Raw genomic sequence first — 21,269 nt, 5'->3', positions numbered from 1 at the left:
AGACAAAGAGTTTCACCACGGAGACCAAGACAAAGAGTTCCGTGGAGGCCGGAATGCAGAGCTGGAAGGAGCCTGGGTGCCTGACGGTGGTGAAACAGAGAGAAATCCACTTCTACCTTGTTCCTCTGGCACTCAGATCGGAACCTAAACTCCCAGAATCAGCAGCCATACGACCACAGACGAGTAATCTGGTCTCTAAACCCATTTCCAAGTGTTAAATTAGCGCCTTACATGCAAAACTGCTTTCAAGAGTCCCCTGCTTACTGTTTTTGAGGAGGAAGCATTGTTGGTAAGGTTGATTAGGTTTGATGAGTCTGTAATTTCAAAACATCGCAGGTTTGTCCCTTTTCTCATATATGTATTGACTGCATTTCAAACTCATCTGTTGAAATTCTAAGAGAAGAGGCTCAGCAGGGCGAAAGGGGGTAGAGCCAACAGGGCGGGCGGGATGGGGACCCTAGAGCCCTGTAGGAGGTCATTGACTTTGGGTGGGTTTGCCTGCATGTTGAGGGCAGTGCGCATATACACCATATTTATCCCTATGTGCAAACATGGTGAAAGTCTAGGTGCACAGCGATCGCTCAGAAACGCTCGTCGAATGAACGGACGCAGGTCTTCTGCGACGAGAAGTTTGTCCCAAAGTGAGCTAATTGTTCCTGATTGTTCGCTCTCTAACAAGAGTGGATTTGGGATGATCTGTATGGCGGTGAAGCATGGTTCATGATGCATGACACGTAGGGACCTGTGACTTACCGCAGTGCTCCATGAGTTTTGGCTTTTTCACCAGCACGGTATAGATGACAGTATGTACTTTCCAGGGATGACGGTAGACTCACACAATGCAGAGTGAGTTACTGTTGTGTATTTCACACGTGCCCAATACATAGTAACGGTAGTAGTAATTGTTGCTGTCGTTGTGTTGACGATGTTGACCATGGCGGTGGTGGTAGTGGTAATGACAATGACAAGACACACCCAAAGGATGGTCACTTCCAGGTTAGGGGCAAGGTGGCTCTTTAGAGGAAAAAACAGACCACTAGCCAGAATCCTGCACAATTATCCTGGCGGGACAGGCTCACTTCAGGATGTGAATATCCCTAATTGGAAAGGCCTATCAACGTGGACATCTCTGGACATCCCATTTTGATTCTCTATGTCTTGGCTGTAAGCCCCATAGGGACACCTTTCCTACTCCTTCTGCCCCACCCTCAGCTCTTTATCTTTCAGAGACCCTGCCCTCATTGGTGTAGAGGCAAGAGTCTAAATTGTCAAAGGATGGAGAGGAAAAGATACCGAATGATGCTAGCTTTTCAAGCTCGTGTTATCCTGAGAGAGAGAACCAGGATCCCATAAGATCTGGGCTTTGATGTGAGAAACATCTGTGGATGGCTGAAAGTTCAAGCCTTTCAAGTCCTCACTGTGATGCTTCCAAGGATCAGGAGTGAACATGACATAAATTTTCTTTTAAAAGAAACTGATGTGTCCCCCAATGCTTATTTCCATGGGTTGGAGCAGAGGTGGTGATAGGAGATGGGGAGCCTGAAATCATGGCTCAGTGACCAGAACGCACTCCCCTTTGGGAGAGGATGTTGTCAGCTCTTTGAGTTCAACATACTGGAAAGCAGATTTTCATTCCTTACGTAACTCACTGCAACCCTCTGGGTGGCCATTTAGCGTGCCCGCATAGAAGCGTTGCAGGGAGGACGGGTCCTAAAGTTCTTGGTCTGGTGCCCCCGAGCAATTTGTAGGTGACTTTAGAGAGCTCAGTCTCTCTGCCATCTGGCACTCAGGTGGGGAGAGGTGAGGGAGGGGCATCATGGGGACAGACCTGAGAACTCACTATTTCCTGAACCTCTGTGGGACCTGTCCTCAGACACTGGTGTGCAGTTTCTTAGCCAGCACCTATTGAGGCTGCAAAAAACTTCTGAGAGTTTCAAGGGCATGATTGATCGTGATTTTGTGCTCCTCTCCGTAAGAACTCTTCACAAGTGCCATCCATTTCTGGGAAAAGTGCCGTGAGCTGACTGCTGAGTTCTCTTGCCAGATTTTGGAGACCCTGTATGTGCACATTAAGAAATGTGTTATTTCAAAATTTGACTCCTTAGCGACTGCAGTTAGCTTAGGGGACAGATTTATGAAGAGCAACGATGGTCAGGCCAAAGAATGTTCTAAGTCAGGGGCTTTGAGCTTGGGGTCTGTGTATCTCCTGGAGCTTCGGAATATTTTGTGTGTTTATGCGTAGAGCTTTCTTTCTGGGGAGAAGATCGACAACTTTCGTCGTATTCTTAAGGGGCTTCAGCAAAAGGGTAAGAGTAGTTGCTGATCCCCATCTGGTGAACTGGGCCATTAGGATCTTATTTTGTTTTGCTTGCTGTGGGAAGACTGGGCATGGTGTTATCATTGTGTGCTAGTGAGGTCCTATCTGTCTTTGCAAAGATGGCATTGGCTGTGGTGTGGAGAATGGACTTGGGGCGTGTGGATCTAGAGGCTGGGCTACCCACAGGAGCCCATTCTCATAGTTAGGGGAGAAACAGTGGGGACCTAACCTCAGCAAGTGGCAGTGGGTTGGAGAGACGTGGGCTTGGGCATTTACCGGTGCGGACACTTGACCGTGTTGATGTGATCCAGTGTAGTGCTCATAGTAACTCCGGGAGGGATTCTTGTCCCTGTTATACAGATGAGGGGAATTATGTGACAGCGATTACGTTGTTTGCCCAAGGTCGCACAACTCATGGTTGGTGGACTGAGATCCGTACTCTGTGTTCTCTGACCCCGAAGCCCATACCCTTCCTTAACTGCCACGTCATACAGTCTCCACCACACCAGGTCTTGATGTGTGGGGGTAGGGCGGGCGAGAAGGACGAAGAGTTAGATGTGCAGCCACCTAACTAGTGAGGCGCAGGTGCTGCTGGTCACTGAGGCCGGGGAGAAAGGAGTTTGAACAGGATAGGAAGAAGATCACGAGAACCGCAAATCATCCCAGTGGCCGTCCCGATGGCCAGTGGGCCCTTGAGTGATGAATTCTGGGGCTCAGTATTTAGCCGGGAGAGAGAGATTTTGGAATCTTTACGATATTCAAGTTGTGGATCAAGGAAAGTGGGCCAGAGATGGAACCTCAAGACCCAGCAGGCAGTTAGGCCTTTGATCACAGGTGTCGCTGGTGGCCAGGGTACTGAGGGTACCACTTCTCCCGCCAAGCTTCTTTATGGCCTCTGGCTGTGCTTACACGCCACGTTTAGGCCCCTAGCTCTCCTTCGTATTCTTAAAAGCCAAAATCCTGTATCAGCTGGGAGGACTCCGAGTTGAAAAATAGGTCACCTATTTGTGCTAAGTTGATTTGCTTTATTGAGGGACAGTGCCCCTCTCTTTCTATTAGTTTGAGTCACAAACTTGTCTAAACTCCTTGACTGTCTTCGATTTTCCAAGAAGTTCACTCTGGCCCTTGGCCACGCAAATTTTTTTTTTTTTTCAGGGTGTCCTAGAAATAGATTGTAGTTTTCCCTGCCAAATACACCTGCCCGGCCAGTCGAAAAGGAGTTGATGGAACCAAACTAGAAAGGGAAAAGGATATTTAAGAGGGAAGGGATAAAACGGGGTCTTCTCTGTGAATCTGGCGTCTGGCCATCATTTTATCCCTTATCAGGGTGGCGCGTGCACGCGCGGGTTTCTATGTTTGTATGTCTGTGTCGTCGCGTCTGTGTGTGTTTATGCGATTGTGTTTATATGTTTGTGTGCTTGCGTGAGCGTGTGTATGTGTGTTTATGACGGTGTATGCGTTTGTCTGTTTGTGTAGTTGTATTTGTGTAGGTGTGTATGATTGTATGTTTCTTTTTTTTTTTAAGTTTATTTATTTTGAGAGAGAGGGAGAGACAGTGTGTGCATATGAGTGTGGGAAGGACAGAGAGAGAGAGAGAGAGAGAGAGAGAGAAGGGGGCAGCGGTGCTGAGAGCCTGTCTCTGGTTCTGGGGTCCCCGGTTCTGGCTTGCCCCTGAACCTTCTCTCTGGAACCTCTGGAATCCCTCAGACCACAGGACATGCCATCATGGTTGTGTGAACTTTTTATTCGACAACACTTTGCTGACATTATCGGATCGGACGTGCCAGGATATCAGGGGAGGGGGATGAACACTTACGAACGTGCTGGAGACGCCACAGGAGAGAAGTTCCGTGGGTGGGGGCACTAGAAATCAGGGTTCTACCCAGGTTCAGAGGGCCTCGGTGTATTTTCTCTTACAGGCGTGGCCAGGGCCAGGTTCGCCAATGATTAAGACCAGAATTCTCTAAGATGGGGTGTCTTTTTTGATATATGGGGGCAATAAAGCTTGCCTTCTAATGCGACGCTAATAACGTCCCCGTAAGTTGTTAAATCTTGAAATTTACCCATCTGTTCAGTGTATAGCTCTCTTTGAAGAATATTTATTTAAGTGAGATAAGACGTCCAGGTTGGTGCTAAGGTTTACTTGGGGGGGCACATGTCATTGCTGTGGGCTCAGCAGCAGACGCTGTCCCTTCCTCAAAAAAAAAAAAAAAAAAAAAAAAGAAAGAAAGAATAAAGAAAGGCCAGGCTGGGGAAACCCAGTAATAAAAGCCTCCTAGCGAGATTCTGCAGGACACGGTGCGCTGGGAGGAAAGACCAGTGGCACAGAAGTGTCCCAGGCACTGTGAGGACCGGTCTGGTCGCGCCAGCTGCTGGCAGGCAGTATGGCTCAGTGGGCAGAGCCTCAAAGAGGTGGACCCTCGGTTTGTCTCCCAGTAAAACGGGGATCATTATTTCACCCTCAACCTTGCCCCACAGAAGAAAGTTGTGAGAATGAAGGTTCCGGTACGTAGAGCCAGTACGTAAGTGAGAAATAATAACCAAGGCCGTTGGTTCCGTGCTGATACATAGACGAAAAGTTGCATTCATCCTCCCGCTGTTCGTGGCATTTCTGCAAATATGCAAGCACTGCGTCCAGGTGCCGAAAGTCCAAATGATCCGTCAGACACGGATCCTGCCCTTAAGGGTCCACCCAAGAGACTAAGGGCCGGCGGAGCAGGTAGATGGGACGTGGCTCTCAGAACAGGACACCTCTGGCCTTCGTGCTTTCTGGAGCCCGTGACCCTGTCTGAGCTTCAGTGTTCCTACTTGTAAAAATGAGACAGTAATGTTGACCTCAGGGTTCTCTTTTAATGCCAAAGGCATAACGTCATTCATTCAACAAGTATTTATCGAGTGCCTGTGATGTTTCAGGCACTGTGCTAGGCTTCTGGCTGCTGCAGTGAACCCCCCACGGGGCTTCTGGCCGGAGATGTTGTCTATTATGTGATGATGAATTATTGAACATAAAGGCAGCAGGAGACGATAGGAAGTGTTAGAGGTGGGGTGGAGGTTACTGCATTCACCTAGATGAGAGATGATGGTGGCCAGGGTCCGGGGGGGTCGCCACGGAGGTGGGGAGAAGTGGTTGGATTCTGGATTATTTTGAAGGTGGATTTACCAAGGTTTGCTGATGGGTGAGTATGGAGTATAAAAGAGAGGAGTCAGGGATGACCTCAGGATTTGTGGCCTGATCAACCGGAAGAATGGAGATTCTTTTAGAGGGAGAAAATCCTAGGAGGTCAGCATTGAATGTAATTCCGAGATGCTTCTTTTAGTTATCCACGTGGAAATTTTGGCTAGGCCGTCGGATGCTCACGTCTGGAGGTCAGGGAAAGAATGAGGCTTAAATAGGTAAAATATCTTAGGTGGCATGTGGCAAAGGGGGGGTCCTAAATAGATTTTTTAACTCGTAGTAATTTTCTTCTTCTTAGCGAGATAGACGCACAGGCGATTGTAATAAATGAGACAGAAAGGTCCTCTCTGCCCTTTACCCAGTTTCCCCCATCTTGCAAACCTATAATACAGTATCACAACCAGGATGTTGACACTGGTAGCCAATAGGCAGAAAATCTCCCCACCCCCACCACCAATGAATCCGTACGAATTTAATCCGTCAAATGCCCTCAAGCACTACAGAAGATAAACTATAGGAGTTCAGAGGAAGGAGCAATAATGTCCTGGGGTGGGGATGGCGTGATTCGTCAGAGAAAGCTTCCAGAAGAGGGAGGCACTTACGTGGGGCCTTGACGGACGGGAAAGGCCGTGGGATCTGCGACAGGAGGGTGGCCCCCGGGGGGTGGAAGTGTGGTGCGTGCTGGGCCTTCGAGGCTCTTTGGCCTGTTCAGGGTGGCGGGTGTGGAGGTGGGCCCGTCGCGAAGCAGGGTCGAAAGGTTGGTGAGGTCCGGGTGGGGCTGCAGTGGGCAGGCAGTCGGAAGGGTTGTGCTTGAAAGAGGTACAGCCAACTCTCTGCGGAGTTTAGTTCAGCCCCGATGTCTGCGGGTGCTGCCGCCGAGAACCTCACGGGAGGCCGGAGAGGAGAGCCCACCCGACACCCCAGACTAAAGGGAAGCCAGGCCCTTGTGGTCGAAGGGGAAGGAAAGGGACGCCTCATTTGACACGGTGAGTGCCTAAGGGTGTAGGCTCAGGAGACCCACTGCGTGCACCCTGCTCCCCTCTCATTCTGTCTCCACCACTGCTCAGCCAGGTCCTTGCTGTTTTGATTCGCATTTCCACGTGGGGACACTGAGGCACAGAGAGGTTTAGTCACTGCCTCAAGGTCACACAGCTGGGCGAGGAGAAGCCAGGTCAGAGACCGGGCTGTCTGACGCCCAGGACCTCAGATTTAACCTCCAGTGGCTCAGCCTCTCGGGCTCATCTTATTCAGATGATAGGCTCCCTTTTATTCCTTCAGTTTTATTTTTGTTTTTTGGATAGGCTCATTCTTATTTTTTACTAAAACATTTTTTTTAATGTTTTTTTTTTTTGGGAGAGGGAGGGACTGAGACAGAGTGAAAGTGGGAGAGGGCCAGAGAGAGCCAGAGACACAGAATCTGAAGCAGGCTCCAGGCTCTGAGCTCTGGCCACTCAGCACAGAGCCCGACTCGGGGCTCAGACTCGGGAACCATGAGATCCTGACCTGGGCCGAAGTCGGATGCTCAACAGACTGAGCCACTGTCGATGGGGTCAGTGGCTACGGGGTGGAAAGCGTTCGCTCTGGGCCGGTTCTGCCCCTTCTCGTGATGAAGCACGTGACCTCGGGCCAGGCTCTCGACTTCCTGACCTTGACAAAGGACGTGGAAGAGCTTGGGTGGCTCGTCTGCAGTGTTCGGATGATGGTTGCAGGGGACGGGCGAGGGCAAGCGTCCGGTGCTTTGCTCAGAAAGGTGGCGCCTCTGTGGCTCACAGCGGGCGTCACGGGGCTGGCGAGACCGTTGGAGTTTCAGCAGCAGTGAACCTGGAGCCAGGCAGTGGTGGCCTGAGCCTGTCCCCACTCAAGAAGAGGCATGGGGCAGAACGATGAATCTGGATGTCCGTATGTAACCAGATCATTTGGAACTGTAGGATCTCTACCTGTTTGTTAGCATAAGCCATGTGGTTTTGCAATATTTCTTTAAGGAAGGAATCTGTGCTCTACCACCGCTGATGTGATTTTTCATTATTTTGCTCAGCTTACCCTCTATTGTCTTTTTTTTTTTTTTTTTTTCTTTTTTAAGGAGGCTCGATGCCCAGCATGGAGCCAAGGCGGGGCTTGAACTCATGACCCTGAGATCAAGACCTGAGCTGAGATCAAGAGTCTGACCCATAACCGACTGAGCCACCTAGGCGCCCTGTTCCCTTCATCTTCTTGATTAAAAATGTTTTATTTTTACCTTTCTCTTCCCTTTTATTTTTTGAAAGATCTTATGTTTTTCAGTAATCTCTATACCCAATGTGGAGCTCGGACTCACAGCCCCAAGATCGAGAGTCATGTGCTTCACCAACTAAGCCAGCCAGGGCCCCTTTGTCTTCTATTTAACACCCTAAAACTTAAAACATCCTCTTGAAAATGCTTCCCACAGCAACAGAAATATAATCCATTATAGAGTATCTTGGTTTTCAAACTGGGATTGAGATTATATTTTTGAAAAACAAAATTTGAGATTGAAATGTAATGGATGCGGTGGTAGGCTGAATAATGTTGTCCCCAGATTACAGATGCGGTGGTAGGCCACAAATACGTGGTCCCCCCCTGCCCCCCCCAAATACGTCCAGGTCCTTGCTCCTGGAACCTGTGAATATGTTATCTTAGGTGAGAAAATTTACAATACAGATGTGATTATCTTAAGTATTTTGAGATGAGGAGATTAGCTTGGATTATCCTGACGGGAATGATGTTATCATAAGGGTCCTGATTAGAAGGAGGCAGGAGGGTCACAGTCAGAAAGTGACGTGACCATGCGCTGGGGTGGGGGCGTGGAGGGGGATGGCCCCTGGGCACGCACTGGGCTGCCTATGATTATACAGAATTTATATGAGTAATGAGGACAGTTGGCCTGAGAGTGGGGAGGACGAATCGGACGGTCCTGCGTAGAACATTATGGTGGCCCAAGGGTCACCTCCTTATTTCGTGTCTTTTTTCTTCAGGTCATTTTCAAGCATTTAATCTTTTTTTTTTTTTTTTTTTTTTTTTGGATTCCTCTCTGATCAAAACGTGCTCGGAAGAATGGGATAATGGTTACGTGCACCTTGTGTGAATTCACAAATTCCGTGGCCTTGGGCTTGCTGATTTCACTGAATGTTAGCTTGGGGAGTGACAAGGGGAGAAACGGAGGCCAGCTCCTCGTTCTGTTGGGTGCGTGCCTCGCTAAGGGACATGACCCGACCCCCCCCCCACAGGCCACCCCTCACCCCAGGGCCCGGGCCTTTGCACTTGGGGTCCGTCCAGAGAGGCTCCCTGGGGGCCTGCCCCCTCTCCATGGGGTCAGTCACCCCTCTCAGGCAGTGCCTAGGTTTGAAATGAGAGCTTTTGTCCTCTGTCACCGATAGGAGCTTCAGGTATGTCTGAGAGAGGGAGGGTGGCGTCTTGAGGCAGGGCTTTACTTTCGGCGGATAACAGGGAAGCTGGCATCGGGGAAGGGGGAGCGTGGCCCTGTGGGGAGGAGAGACAGAAGGGGAGCCTAGAAACGTCTCCCGCCGGAGTGGTGTTTCATAGTGACATTTTCTCAATTAAAAACTGTGGAGGAGGCATAATGATATACGCTTTCCTACAAGGGCTGGGAGACTCTGTGGGCAGCTACATTCCTCTGCACTTTGTTGCCGGTGGAACAGAAAAAGAAAAAAATGTCAAGGAGCGAGTACAGCGCGCCTTCCCTGTCGAGAGAAGAGCTGAGCCTTTTGTGTTTTGTGAGGCTCCGGCAGGGCCGAGGCCCGGGCTTTGAACCACGCGTTTGAGTCGCCCGTGAGAATCCCAGCTTTGCCGCTGGCTGACTGTGTGACGTCTGGCCGGTCGCTTCAGCTCTCTGATCTTGGTTTCCTGAACTTCACAATGGGTCACGTCCAGGACACCACGCGGGGGCGTGGGTGGAGCGTGGCACGCCCGTAGCTGGTGCCCCGGAATCCGCGGCCGCGATGGTGGTTCTTTCCGCGATTGGAGGGGGTGCCTGACACAGGGAAGGAGCCCCCCACCCCCAGGGGGTGGAGGAAACAGCCCACCCAGACGCCTCTGGGGTGTGTGCGGAAGTCATGGCTGCATAGGGAGTTGAGAAAAGCAGCGATCATTCTCTCTGTGAATCAATAGTGTAGAAAAACCCCCCTTTCCTGCTCCAGGCTGCTTATACATATGTCTTCTCTGCCTGGGCAGCCCTTTCTGCCCATTTCTTGTCTGCTGGCGTTCTATTCCTGCTGTCCCCCAGCTGCCACCGCTTCTCTGGAGCCTCTAAAACCCACCCCCAGCCGGACGGAACTCATTCTTTGTGCTCCGACCTGGCTCATTCCTCATTTATATCACAGTAACACGCGGTGGAGAGTCGGACGCTTAACCGACTGAGCCACCCAGGCAGCCCTCCCCACTTCTGTAGGTCTTAGTTCCTTCACTGAAGTATATACCCTGAAGGGCAGGAACAGATTTATTTTTGAATCTCTCGTAGTGTTTGAACAGAGCCTTGCACATTGTAGGCACTTAGTAAATATTTGTGGACTCCTGGAAATGCTGTGACTTGAAGGAATTGAAGTTCCCAGAATTCCGGAATAATCCGACTTGAGGGATATTTACCCTGTCCTTGTATTGAGTACCTACCACCTGCTGGGCACCGGGAATGCACCGATGAAAAATTCAAGGCTCCATGACCCAGCAGACAGGATTTCTTCAGCAAAGTCACTCTGGGTTCTCTTCTGGTTCCCATAACGTCCGGATCTTCCCGAGAAGATCCTCGTACAGTACGGGGGGCTAGAACAGTGGACGCTCATGGTGACCTCTGGCTAGCAGATGAAGGCTAGAGAGAAGCAACAGAGGTATGGTATATATTCTAGAACTATTTCCACTCAAACTCACTAAGTAGAAATCATCTCTGGGCCTTAGTCTGGTACAAAATTCTCTCTTTTCCTTGTACTCGTCAGGAACCGCAGCTCTGTGCCCCCCAGTGTTGTCTGTATACAGATCTTATTAGATCTTCTGGCAGTCCTAGGAGCTCAGAGGGAGCAGGGGCCTTGTCCAAGGTCACTCATCCCAGCCAGGAGAACCACAGAGTGCTGACAGTGAGTTGGGGCGGGGGGTGGGTCATGTTCTCCTTCTCCCGTCCTGTGACTTTGGCTGGCCCTCTGAGTCTCCATGTTCTGATCTTTCCTGTGCCTTCTGGGCACAGCTGAGGTCTCCTAAGTCAGTGCTGAGTGTCAAAGGTACAGCGATTTCAAAAACAAATGGACATTAGTCAGTTGGGAACAGGGAGAAAATCAAGTTTACTTCCTTCCCTTTATCTGATTTTACTGGTAAGGTTGAGACAGTTGAGTAAAATTGGCTTTGGGGAATATCTATGGATTTCAAATGTCTTGGCTAACCTTGATATCATTTTTTCTGATAATAATCACGAGCCAGTTGATTTTTAAATTTCAAATGTGTTTATCCAGTATTTCTAGAAGTCTCTGAATGCGCGATCATTTATTTCTTTGAATTGTTTACCAATAGATGAAACCTGACATTTCCACTACGGTGGATTTTATTTTCTCAATAGTGTATAAAACATTGTGAATGTATCCCTCTTATTCTCAAAGGTTAAACATACATTTAAGATTTGAAACTCACACATAGAATTACCGTACGATGCAGCCTGCTCTTCTGAGTATATGCCCCCAAAATCTCAAACAGATGTTGTTACGGCCATGTTCATGGCACCATTTTTCACAATAACCAAAAGGTGGCAATGACCCAAATGTCCCTCGAAAGGCGAATGGATAAACAAAATGCGGCGTAGACACGCAATGGAATATTGTTTAGCCTTGAAAAGGAAGGAAATTCTAACACCTGTTACAACACGGGTAAACTCTGAAGACATTATGCTCAATGAAGTAAGCCAGTCACCAAAGCGCAAATACAGTATGACTGTACTTATTATATGAGGAGGCATTTAGAGTCGTCAGATTTACAGAGACAGAAGATAGAATGGTTGCCGGGCGTTGAGGGGAGGGGGGACGGGGTGTTTTTGTTTAATGCGTAAAGAATTGCAGTTTGTGATCATAAAAAAGTCCTCGAGGTAGATGGCAGTGATGGCTGCATAGCAGTGTGAACGGATTTAATGTCACTGAACTACACACTTAACCATGATTAAAATGGCATCAGGGAAATGCAAATTAAGCCACAATGAGATACCACCTCGCATCTGTCAGAATGGCTAAGATAAAAAGCCCAAGAAACAACAAATATTGGCGAGGATGTGGAGAAAAAGGAACCCTCGTTCACTGTTGGTGGGACTGCAAACTGGGGCAGCCACTGTGGAAAACAGTATGGAGGTCCTCAAAAAATGAAGACTGGAGGGGCGCCTGGGTGGCTCAGTTGGTTGAGTGTCTGACTTGGGCTCAGGTCATGATCTCACGGTCTGTGGGTTCAAGCCCTCAGGCTCTGTGCTGACAGCTCAGATCCTGGAGCCTGAATCGGATTCTGGGTCTCCCCCTCTCTCTGCCCCTCCCCTGCTTGCATTCTGTCTCTCTCTCTCTCTCTCTCTCTCAAAAATATAAAAAAAAAATTAAAAATGAAATGAAAACTGGAAATCCCATATGATCCAGTAATTCCACTACTGGGTATTTACCCCAAGAGTTTGAAAACACGAGTTCCAAAAGTTATATGCACCCCTATGTTTATTGCAGCATTATTTACAATAGTCAAATTATGGAAGCAGCCCAACTATCCATTGATAGATGAATGGCTAAAGAAGATGTAGATATATATACAATGGAATATTATTCAGCCATAAAAAGAATGAACTTTCGCCATTTGCACCAACATGGATGGATCTAGAGAGTGTAATGCTAAGTGACGTAAGTTGGTCACAGAAAGATAAACACCATATGACTTGACTCCTAGGTGGAATTTAAGAAGCAAAAACAGTTGAACAACAACAAAAAAAAGCAAAAAAATGGACTTAACTATAGAGACCAAACTAACGTTTGCCAGAGGGGAGGTGGGTGGGGGGATGGGTGAAATAGGTAAAGGGGATTAAGAGTATACTTACCATGATGAGCACAGAGTAATGTACAGAATAGTTGAATCCCTGTATCGTACACCTGTAACTTGTTAAATAGAACACTGTACGTTAACTATGCTGGAATTAAAATTTAAAAACATGGTTAAAATGGTTTAAAAAAAGGAAAGAAAAGGGGCGCCTGGGCGGCTCAGTTGGTTGGGCATCCGACTTCAGCTCAGGTCATGATCTCACAACTCGTGAGTTCGAGCCCTGCGTCGGGCTCTGTGCCGACAGCTCGGAGCCTGGAGCCTGCTTCAGATTCCGTGTCTCCCTCTCTCTCTGCCTCTCCCCCAGTCACGCTCTGCCTCTCTCTGTCAAAAATAAAGAAACATTAAAACAATTTTTTAGGGGCGCCTGGGTGGCGCAGTCGGTTGAGCGTCCGACTTCGGCTCCGGTCATGTCCTCGCAGTTCGTGAGTTTGAGCCCCGCGTCGGGCTCTATGCCGACAGCTCCCAGCCTGGAGCCAGCTTCCGATTCTGTGCCTCCCTCTCTCTCCGCCCGTCCTCCACTCTCTCACTCTCTTTCAAAAATAAATAAACATTAAAAGATTAAAAAAAATTTTTTTTAAAGGAAAGAAAAAAGAAAAAAAGATTTTAACTGCATAACCCATCATCGTAGTGGCCTATGCTTTTCAGATCTCATGCGCTGCCTTTGTAGACAGAGGTATGGCTGCATTATCGTCTCGGTCATTTTATTTTATTTTTTATTTATTTTCTTAAGCTTATTTATTTTGAGAGAGAGAGAGAAAGAGAGAGACAGCGTGAGTGGGGGAGGGGCAGAGAGAGAGAGAGAAGGAGAGGGAGAGAATCTCAAGCAGACTCCGCACCATCAGTGCAGAGCCCCGTGCGGGGCTTGAACTCGCAAACCGTGAGATCCTGACCTGAGCTGAAATCAAGAGTCTGGTGCTTAACTGAATGAGCCCCCCAGGCAGCCCAGACTCTTAGTCATTTTAGACATGAGAGTGTGTTTTGTTGGATGTATTTGAACCTTCATTGTTTCTGCATGAGCAGGGGTGGGGGGAAAGGGTGGTGCTCTTGCCTTTGTTGACTTTTAACAAATGGTTACAAACGGAACAAAACAAAAACACCCAAAACCTACAGGGGACGGGTCCAGAAAACATTGCTAGCACTTTCATGTCGGCTCATGCCAGGCACAGTCTGGTCCCAGGTACGTGCCTGCTGAATGGGTGGGTGCTGTACAGAGTGCAAGGCTGATGATAAAGTAATGTGATTCCCCTACTGGAACTAAAATATTCCAATTCAGTGAATGTTAGCTGAGAACCTCCGAGGTGCCAGAGAGCGTAGTTCATACTGGGTCTGAGTTGAAGGGGTGAAAAGATAGTTTAACCCCATTTCAGTGCATGGAGAGGGGCCCCTCTAGACAGTGATGACGATTGTGGCAATGGATTATGAGGGACGGTCCCTGCAGCAGAAGTATGAGGTACAAGGCCAGAGGAGGGGGATTAATTCTTTCTGAGGAGGCTGGTGGGAGCACTGTTTCCTGGAAAGGTCCCTTGACTGAGCTGGGATTTAAAGGATCGGGTACACAGGTCACTCTGAAATCTAGTTCAGCCCAGTGGGATTGAAGGACCTGCAAATTAATCATCTTTTCTCTAAGAAAGCTGCCTTCGCTCCAGGAAGGACTCTTTTCTGGGGGAGCGGTCTTGAGCCCCTTGAGACAGCCTCAGGAATATACTCCCTGGTGACAAATCTCTGTCTTTGGAGGGCAGGAATAGTTTTAGCATCAGCTACTGGCTGTTTTAGAGTCAAATCGGGTGGGCCAGTGACTGACCAAGTTGGCCAGACCACTTGTGTCATTATGCAGTGACCAGGTTGATGCGTATTCCTTGTCACTGGCTTTGAAGGACATTCAGAAGAAGGTTCTCCCAAGCGTCTGGAGCAATGACAGCAGTAGTAGGTCCTGTGGCTTCCTTAAGTGGCCCCCATGCTCACTGGAGAGTCTGTTGAAAATATCAGTGTCGAGGGGCGCCTGGGTGGCTCAGTCGGTTGAGCGACCGACTTCGGCTCAGGTCATGATCTCATGGTTTGTGGGTTCGAGCCCCGTATCGGGCTCTGTGCTGACAGCTCGGAGCCTGGAGCCTGCTTCAGATTCTGTGTCTCCCCCTCTCTCTGCCCCTCCCCTTGCTCATGCTCTGTCTCTCTCAATAATAAATAAGCATTAAAAAAATTTAAAAAAAGATCAGTGTCGTGTCATTATAGTTAGAACTTGAGGGGAGAGTCCTCTCCAGCATTGTCTAGTTATTCATGCAACAAAATGAGCTTGTTGGAAGAGAGTGTCACTCATATTTAAGCTTAAAACTTGATTTCAGTGCTACAGTGACAGGCAGAGCTTAGATTCAGAATTCAGAACCAAGTCCTGTCTCCTTTGTCCTGAATTTGCATTTTCCCTACCTCTCCTGATCTCCGATTTCTAAGGCTAGCCTACTTTTGGTAGGAGAGGCGTTTTGAGGGTGGTTCTGTTGGTTTTAACAAAGGGGCTGTTTTGTTGTCAACAGTCCGTGCTCTCTGCTCCAAACCCTGCTGATGTTGAGGCACATTTAGTGTTAGCTGGTGAGGGCTGGGCATGCTGAATCATTTGACAAACCACGGTTTTGGCTTCTCTGTAGAATCATGTTGGCCAACTGAGTCAACTGACCTACAAGCCCACTTAGCTTGGGGATTTAGAAAATTAACACCTTAGAAAATTGATCTTTGAAGAGTTTAGAAAGATTTTTCTGTCTTCATAGAAAATGTAGTAGTACTTTAAAATTTTAGGGGCGCCTGGGTGGCTCAGTCGGTTAAGCGTCCGACTTCAGCTCAGGTCACGATCTCACGGTCCGTGAGTTCGAGCCCCGCGTCGGGCTCTGGGCGGATGGCTCAGAGCCTGGAGCCTGCTTCTGATTCTGTGTCTCCCTCTCTCTCTGCCCCTCCCCTGTTCATGCTCTGTCTCTCTCTGTCTCAAAAATAAATAAACGTTAAAAAAAATTTTTTTTTAATTTTATTATGTGTTGATTTTCCTACTGTGCAGGGTTACTACATGCAGGAAACAACAGAAGCAAAAGAATATCATTCCTGCACTTGAGGTGTGCTCGGGAGCTGGGGCAGCAGAGCACCATAGAATATTCGAACAGGAAGCACCAGGAGATGTGTTTAGAAAAAATGGTGTGGCGCCATGTTACTTGAAATACAGGAGATGAAGGCATAGTTTGGCGTAAACTTGCACATGATCGTTAATTGTCAGTGTGGGTCAGGGGTCTGAGACCTCTCGGTTTTCCTCCATGGCCTTGTCTAGTTTGGTACGAGGGTGTCTGTGATGGGTCCTGTGTCGTTAAAGTCTGTTTGTTTGTTTTTTTTATGACACTTCTTATACCATGAATTCCTATGGAACAGGTGCTGGCAGCTTAGGCTTCTTGTTACTTGTTCTTATAGAAATGAAATGTGTTTCCCTGCATAGAGCATGCTCTAGTTAAAATTAAAAAGGCAAAGAAAAAAAGCTGAAATATCGAAGCTCATTTTCGATGTGCCTTCATAACCAACATAACTACTCCTGAGCAGCGATTTTAATGTTTCCCAAGGCTGACACCCACAGACCCCAAACAGCCAACCCTCACCTGGAGCTTTGGGGAGTGCCCCCTGTCCTTCATAGGGCTTCCGTTTCCCTCACAAGCTTCTGGAAGCTGCCTCTGCTCTCAGAGCGCTTCACCATGCTAAATTATGCACATGTATTATCCTGGTAAAAATCTTCTCTTTTATGTATTTGTTGCCAACAATGCCAGGCAGAGAGGGCCGTGACATTGCAGGCTCTTCCATTTCTCATGTTAGCATTTCTTGGGCACTCCTTATTGCTCGGTGTCATCTCCCTGGTGTCTGCAGTCTCGCTTTTCTTCTAGATTTCCACATGAGCGGCCAAAGGAACTCTGGCTGTGGAGGGTCTAGAGAAGGGCCCTTCTCTTTTTTGCTTTTGTGTTAGGCATTCGGGGAAACTTCTAGGAGATGCGGGCTCCAGCTAAGGGCCTTACGGCTCTTGAGTGAAGCCAAGCCACCCTCTTCAGCCCTTCTTCCTGTCGTGATGCTGGGCCCTTGTCCAGCTGGGTGTCCCATCTCCACAGTCGGCCTGCTGGTCTCCCAGTGATCCCAGTTCCTGCCTCTGCCCCTCCTGGTCTGCTGCTCTCTCAGTGGCAGGCGCAGGCTGCCTCTTTGGTCCTGTGTTCTTCCCCTTGTCTTCCTTACCCGGGATAAGGACCACTGACAGCAGCTCCTGGCCGACAGACACTTGCCAGACGTTGGCATGATGCCTCAGGTCCATTCTATTTCCTCTTATCGGCATAGCAAGGATCCCTAGCTTGTCAAACTTCATCTTCTCTGCACATCAACTGAATGGCGTAGAACCAGGTTCTGGAAGGTGTCCTAGGACATAAACTTGCTCCTTCAATATAGACCTCGAATGTTGCACTAATACCTAACGTTTATCGAGCCCTTCTGTGTGATAGATACTAGTACCTGCATTCTGTCATTTAAGTTGAAACCAGTGACACCCCCATTCCCCCTGCTTCTCTTCCCCCCCTCCCCTCCATAGCACAGTTAGCTCAGAGTATTTGGTTCTGCCGGTAGGGATACTCTGATGTTGGGGAGAGGCTGGCATTACCCACCATTATGCAAAAGAACAGTCTGCAGCCCTGAACTCCCAGTGAAAGCAGATGAATGACAAGGTTGGCCTCCTCGTTGCCTCTTTGCTACCGTCTTGATGGGCAGGTTTTGCTTCCTGCTTTCCTAGTTTGTTACAAAATATTTGAACCTCTGTATTCTGTGTCCCTGTAGAACTTCCTTGGGGAGAGACCACCCCATTTTGTTGGTTTCTTTCTCAAGTCGATTTGGTTGGCGGATGAGCCAGATGGGTAAATCTGAACACTATTTGAGTAGTTTCGACTATGGGCATCTTGTGAATTCCCTTTCGGCCCTATAGGCCAATCAAATGTTCGTTAAAGACTTCATTAAAGACTTAATAACAATACTGAAACTTAATGAGCCCTTCCAGGTTGTGATAGGTGTTGTGTGTATAACACACCTTCGAAGTTGGTACAACTGACTATCTCTTTGTAAAGGTTAGGTGATTTTTGTGAGATTTTGCAGCTAGTAGGAGGTGGGGCCAGGATACCAAAGCAGGTCTTTAGTACTCCAGGGCTTGGTCCTAATCAGGACACGGCCCTACCTGGGTGCTGGTTACTCACCTGCCCGTGGTACAAGATCAAGGGTGTGAGTGTGGGGGTAGGGAGTCAGCAAGGCTCAAAGGGACAGTTGGTCACAACTTGACCTTCCAGGATTGTGTGCTAAGTTGGGGAGACAAGGCAGAGCCCTGATTGGCAGGTTTAGTAACAAACTTAGACACCAAGATGAGGGATGTCCTGGTGAAGTCCGGGGTTCCGGAGAACTTGAGAGCTTTCCCACACGTTTAGAAATGTGCCAGGTCCCCCGAGGGGGCCCCGAGCACTTTTATAGTCTAGGTAACGAGGGCTGCCTTAGCCTCCTTCTCTGCTCCATAGCACAGCGTGTGGGGCTCCTTCGGGTGGGCCCGTGACGGCTTTCATTTGCAAGCCTGTCTGTGCTGGTGTTAAATAATTTGTATACCCTGGAAATATTTCTTTAGGAGTTGCCTCCAAAATGGATTTCTGTGAAGCAAATTATTTTTAAAATGCACTAAGGGAGCTCAGTATTTAAAGAAGTTCCATAAAGCATGGTCACACTCTAATTTGTCTGTTCTATGTTTTTTATTTACTGTGTTTCTTTAAAGCAAGTTAAAAAAAAATTTTTTTTTAGGATGCGAGGGCGATCTGGCCGCGACATCTGTCACCCCGCTGATCGCCAGGGTTGATTCGGCTGATCTGGCTGGCTAGGCGGGTGTCCCCTTCCTCCCTCACCTCTCCGTGTGCGTCCCTCCCAAAGCTGCGCGCTCGGCCGAAGAGGACGACCTTCCCCGATAGAGGAGGACCGTTCTTCGGTCAAGGGTATACGAGTAGCTGCGCTCCCCTGCTAGAACCTCCAAACAAGCTCTCAAGGCCCATTTGTAGGAGAACGTAGGGTAGTCAGGCTTCCAAGGCTCCAGACACATCCAAATGAGGCGCTGCACGTGGCAGTCTGCCTTTCTTTAAAATAAATAAATAAAAATAAAAATAAATTTTTTTTAAAATTGATTCATTTTTTTTTTTAACGTTTATTTATTTTTGAGACAGAGAGAGACAGAGCATGAACGGGGGAGGGTCAGAGAGAGAGAGGGAGACACAGAATCTGAAACAGGCTCCAGGCTCTGAGCTGTCAGCACAGGGCCCGACGCAGGGCTCGAACTCACGAACCGCAAGATCATGACCTGAGCCGAAGTCGGACGCTTAACCGACTGAGCCACCCAGGTGGCTCTTCAAAGCAAGTTTTAGCCAGTATGTCGGGACATGCTGAAATATAGCTTCTCTTCTAGTCCTTCTATGCCTCTCCACCATCACACGGTTCCCACTGGGGCAGGTGCTGTGATCCAGGAGCCGGGACGCACGGAGGCTTAAACTCCAGACGGTCTCCTCCCTCAAGAACTAGGGAGGATCAGACAAGTGGACTTTAGCAATGGGAACGACAGTTCAGGATTTGTGACCAGGTCAACCTGGCAGATGAGCCTCGGGTGTGTTACCTTGCAGGGGATGCGTGGCTGGCTGGTGGCCGCTGGGGAGGGTCTAATCTTGGCTGGGCTCTCAGGGAAGTTTCCCTTCTCGACATCCAAAGCAGACCTCTCTCCGTTTTCCCCCGGACTCTGCAAGGCTCTGCTGGCCTCTCTCAATTTGCTGTCAAAGCTTGAGGCTACCCGAGGCAAGCTCTTGTCAACCTTACCTTTTTCCCGTGAATACCTGTGTCTGTTTTTATTATCGTGCTCTTGCTCTTGTCTCTTTTTAAAAAATTTTTTCTAATGTTTATTTTTGAGAGAGAGAGAGACACACACACACAGGGTGCAGGTGGGGGAGGGGCAGAGAGAGAGGGAGACACAGAATCCGAAGCTGGCTCCAGGCTCTGAGCCGTCAGCACAGAGACGGACGCGGGGCTCGAACTCCGCCAACCACGAGATTGTGACCCGAGCCGAAGACACTTCATCGACTGAGCCACCCAGAGGCCCCAACTTCTTTCTCTTGAAAGGAAATGACTCTTCTCTTTGTTAACACCATGTCCTTCGCATCGCTTAATTCTCCATCCCTTCCCCCCCAGTCCTAATCTACCATTTACCCCAGTGCTCCCCCAAGCGTTCAAGCGTGTTCGGGAGCCTTCGATTCTAAGAAATGCTTTTCTTCCTCTCCGCTCTCTGACCAAGCTACCATGTAGCTCCTCTCCTTGCCTTCTCCATCTTAACATGGGTCTGCTCTTTTCTACTCCTTTATTTCCACTCACCCTTTGCAATCTGATTCTTGCTGTCACTACGGTGTCGAATCAGCCCCTGGAGGGGTCCCTGGTGGCTTCTTCAAAACCCTCCTCTCCTTTGGCTCGTCTGTCTTCTGGTTTGCTTCTTCTCCTTCTTCCAACCCCTAAACGTGTCTGTTACTCAAGCTGTCCGTCTCCTGCACGCTCTTCCCTACCATGCTGGTGCTTTTGGCTTTCGCCTTGGCACTCGGGGGTCCCAAAGTGGTATCCTTGCCGCCACCTGCGCTCCTATTTGACCCAAGCTTTAAGCCTTGCCCGAGGCTCTCACTGAGCTTCTCCGTGTCCCCACCCCCTCTGGGCACCCTGCCCCCGCCGCTGCAACCAGCTCTCATGACCCCCGTGGATGGCGTCACTGTGCTCCCATGGGCTGGCCAGGCTTATTGTTCTCTTTGGGTCTTCTCTGTTGGATCTTGCCTCCGGGCGATTGCTGAGTGACATAGGGTTTATCCACCCGCTCTCCCAACACCACCAGCTCCTTCACGCGCCCTTCCCCGCTAGCCTGCCTCCCCACCTGTTCCCCGCTCTGTTCCACGTGAATGGTGCCCTTCTTTGGAAAACTATCTCTTGAGGTTCTCTGCCCATTTTTAATCAGATTACTTGTGTTTTTGGTATTGGGTTACAAAAATGCTTTTTGTAGTTTGGATTTTTAAAAAAGTTTACACGCACAAGATGGGGAGGGGCAGAGAGAGAAGGAGAGAAAGAATCGGAAGCAGGCTCCACACTGTCAGCGCAGAGCCCGACGAGGGGCTCGAACTCATGAATTGTGAGATCACGACCTGAGCCGAAGTCAGATGCTTAACCAGCTGAGCCACCCAAAATTCTTTTCACATTTTGGATGTTAACCTCTTATCAGGTGAAATCGATTAAGGGGATTAAGACTATACTTATCTTGATGAGCCCTGAGAAATGTACTGAATTGTTGAATCATTGTATTGTACACCTGAAACTAATAGAAGACTGTATATATTATTTTTTTCAAAAAAGGAATAGCATCCTCCCTGGCCACCTGCTGCCTTCCTGCTGCTACTCCAGGGCATCTTACACACCCCAAATATCAATATCAGACTCCCCCTCTTAGATCTACTCTCACCCTGACATTCAAGGCTTTCCACAACACGGTGCCCATACTGATTTCTTTTTTCTTTCTTTTTAAAAAATGTTTATTTATTTTGAGAGGCAGAGTGCAAGTGGAGGAGGGGCAGAGAGAGAGGGAGACACAGGATCTGAAGCAGGCTCCAGGCTCCGAGCTGGCAG

General features: G+C 48.7%; 1 protein-coding gene and 1 long non-coding RNA gene across 6 annotated transcripts in view; both read left to right on the top strand.

The window, feature by feature from the left end:
• Nucleotides 1-21,269, top strand: part of CALN1 (calneuron 1) — a 530,205-nt gene that overhangs the window by 158,421 nt on the left and 350,515 nt on the right. The window lies entirely within an intron of this gene.
• On the top strand, nucleotides 55-1,474 carry LOC132689410 (uncharacterized). Its single transcript, XR_009614991.3, has 2 exons — nucleotides 55-289; nucleotides 1,228-1,474. It is a non-coding gene; the product is annotated as an uncharacterized LOC132689410 (long non-coding RNA).

This window comes from Panthera onca, chromosome E3 (assembly GCF_046562875.1).
Source record: "Panthera onca isolate mPanOnc1 chromosome E3, mPanOnc1 haplotype 2, whole genome shotgun sequence".
In the NCBI taxonomy this organism is placed as follows: Eukaryota; Metazoa; Chordata; class Mammalia; order Carnivora; family Felidae; genus Panthera; species Panthera onca.
This window is presented reverse-complemented; position numbering and strand designations above follow the sequence as displayed.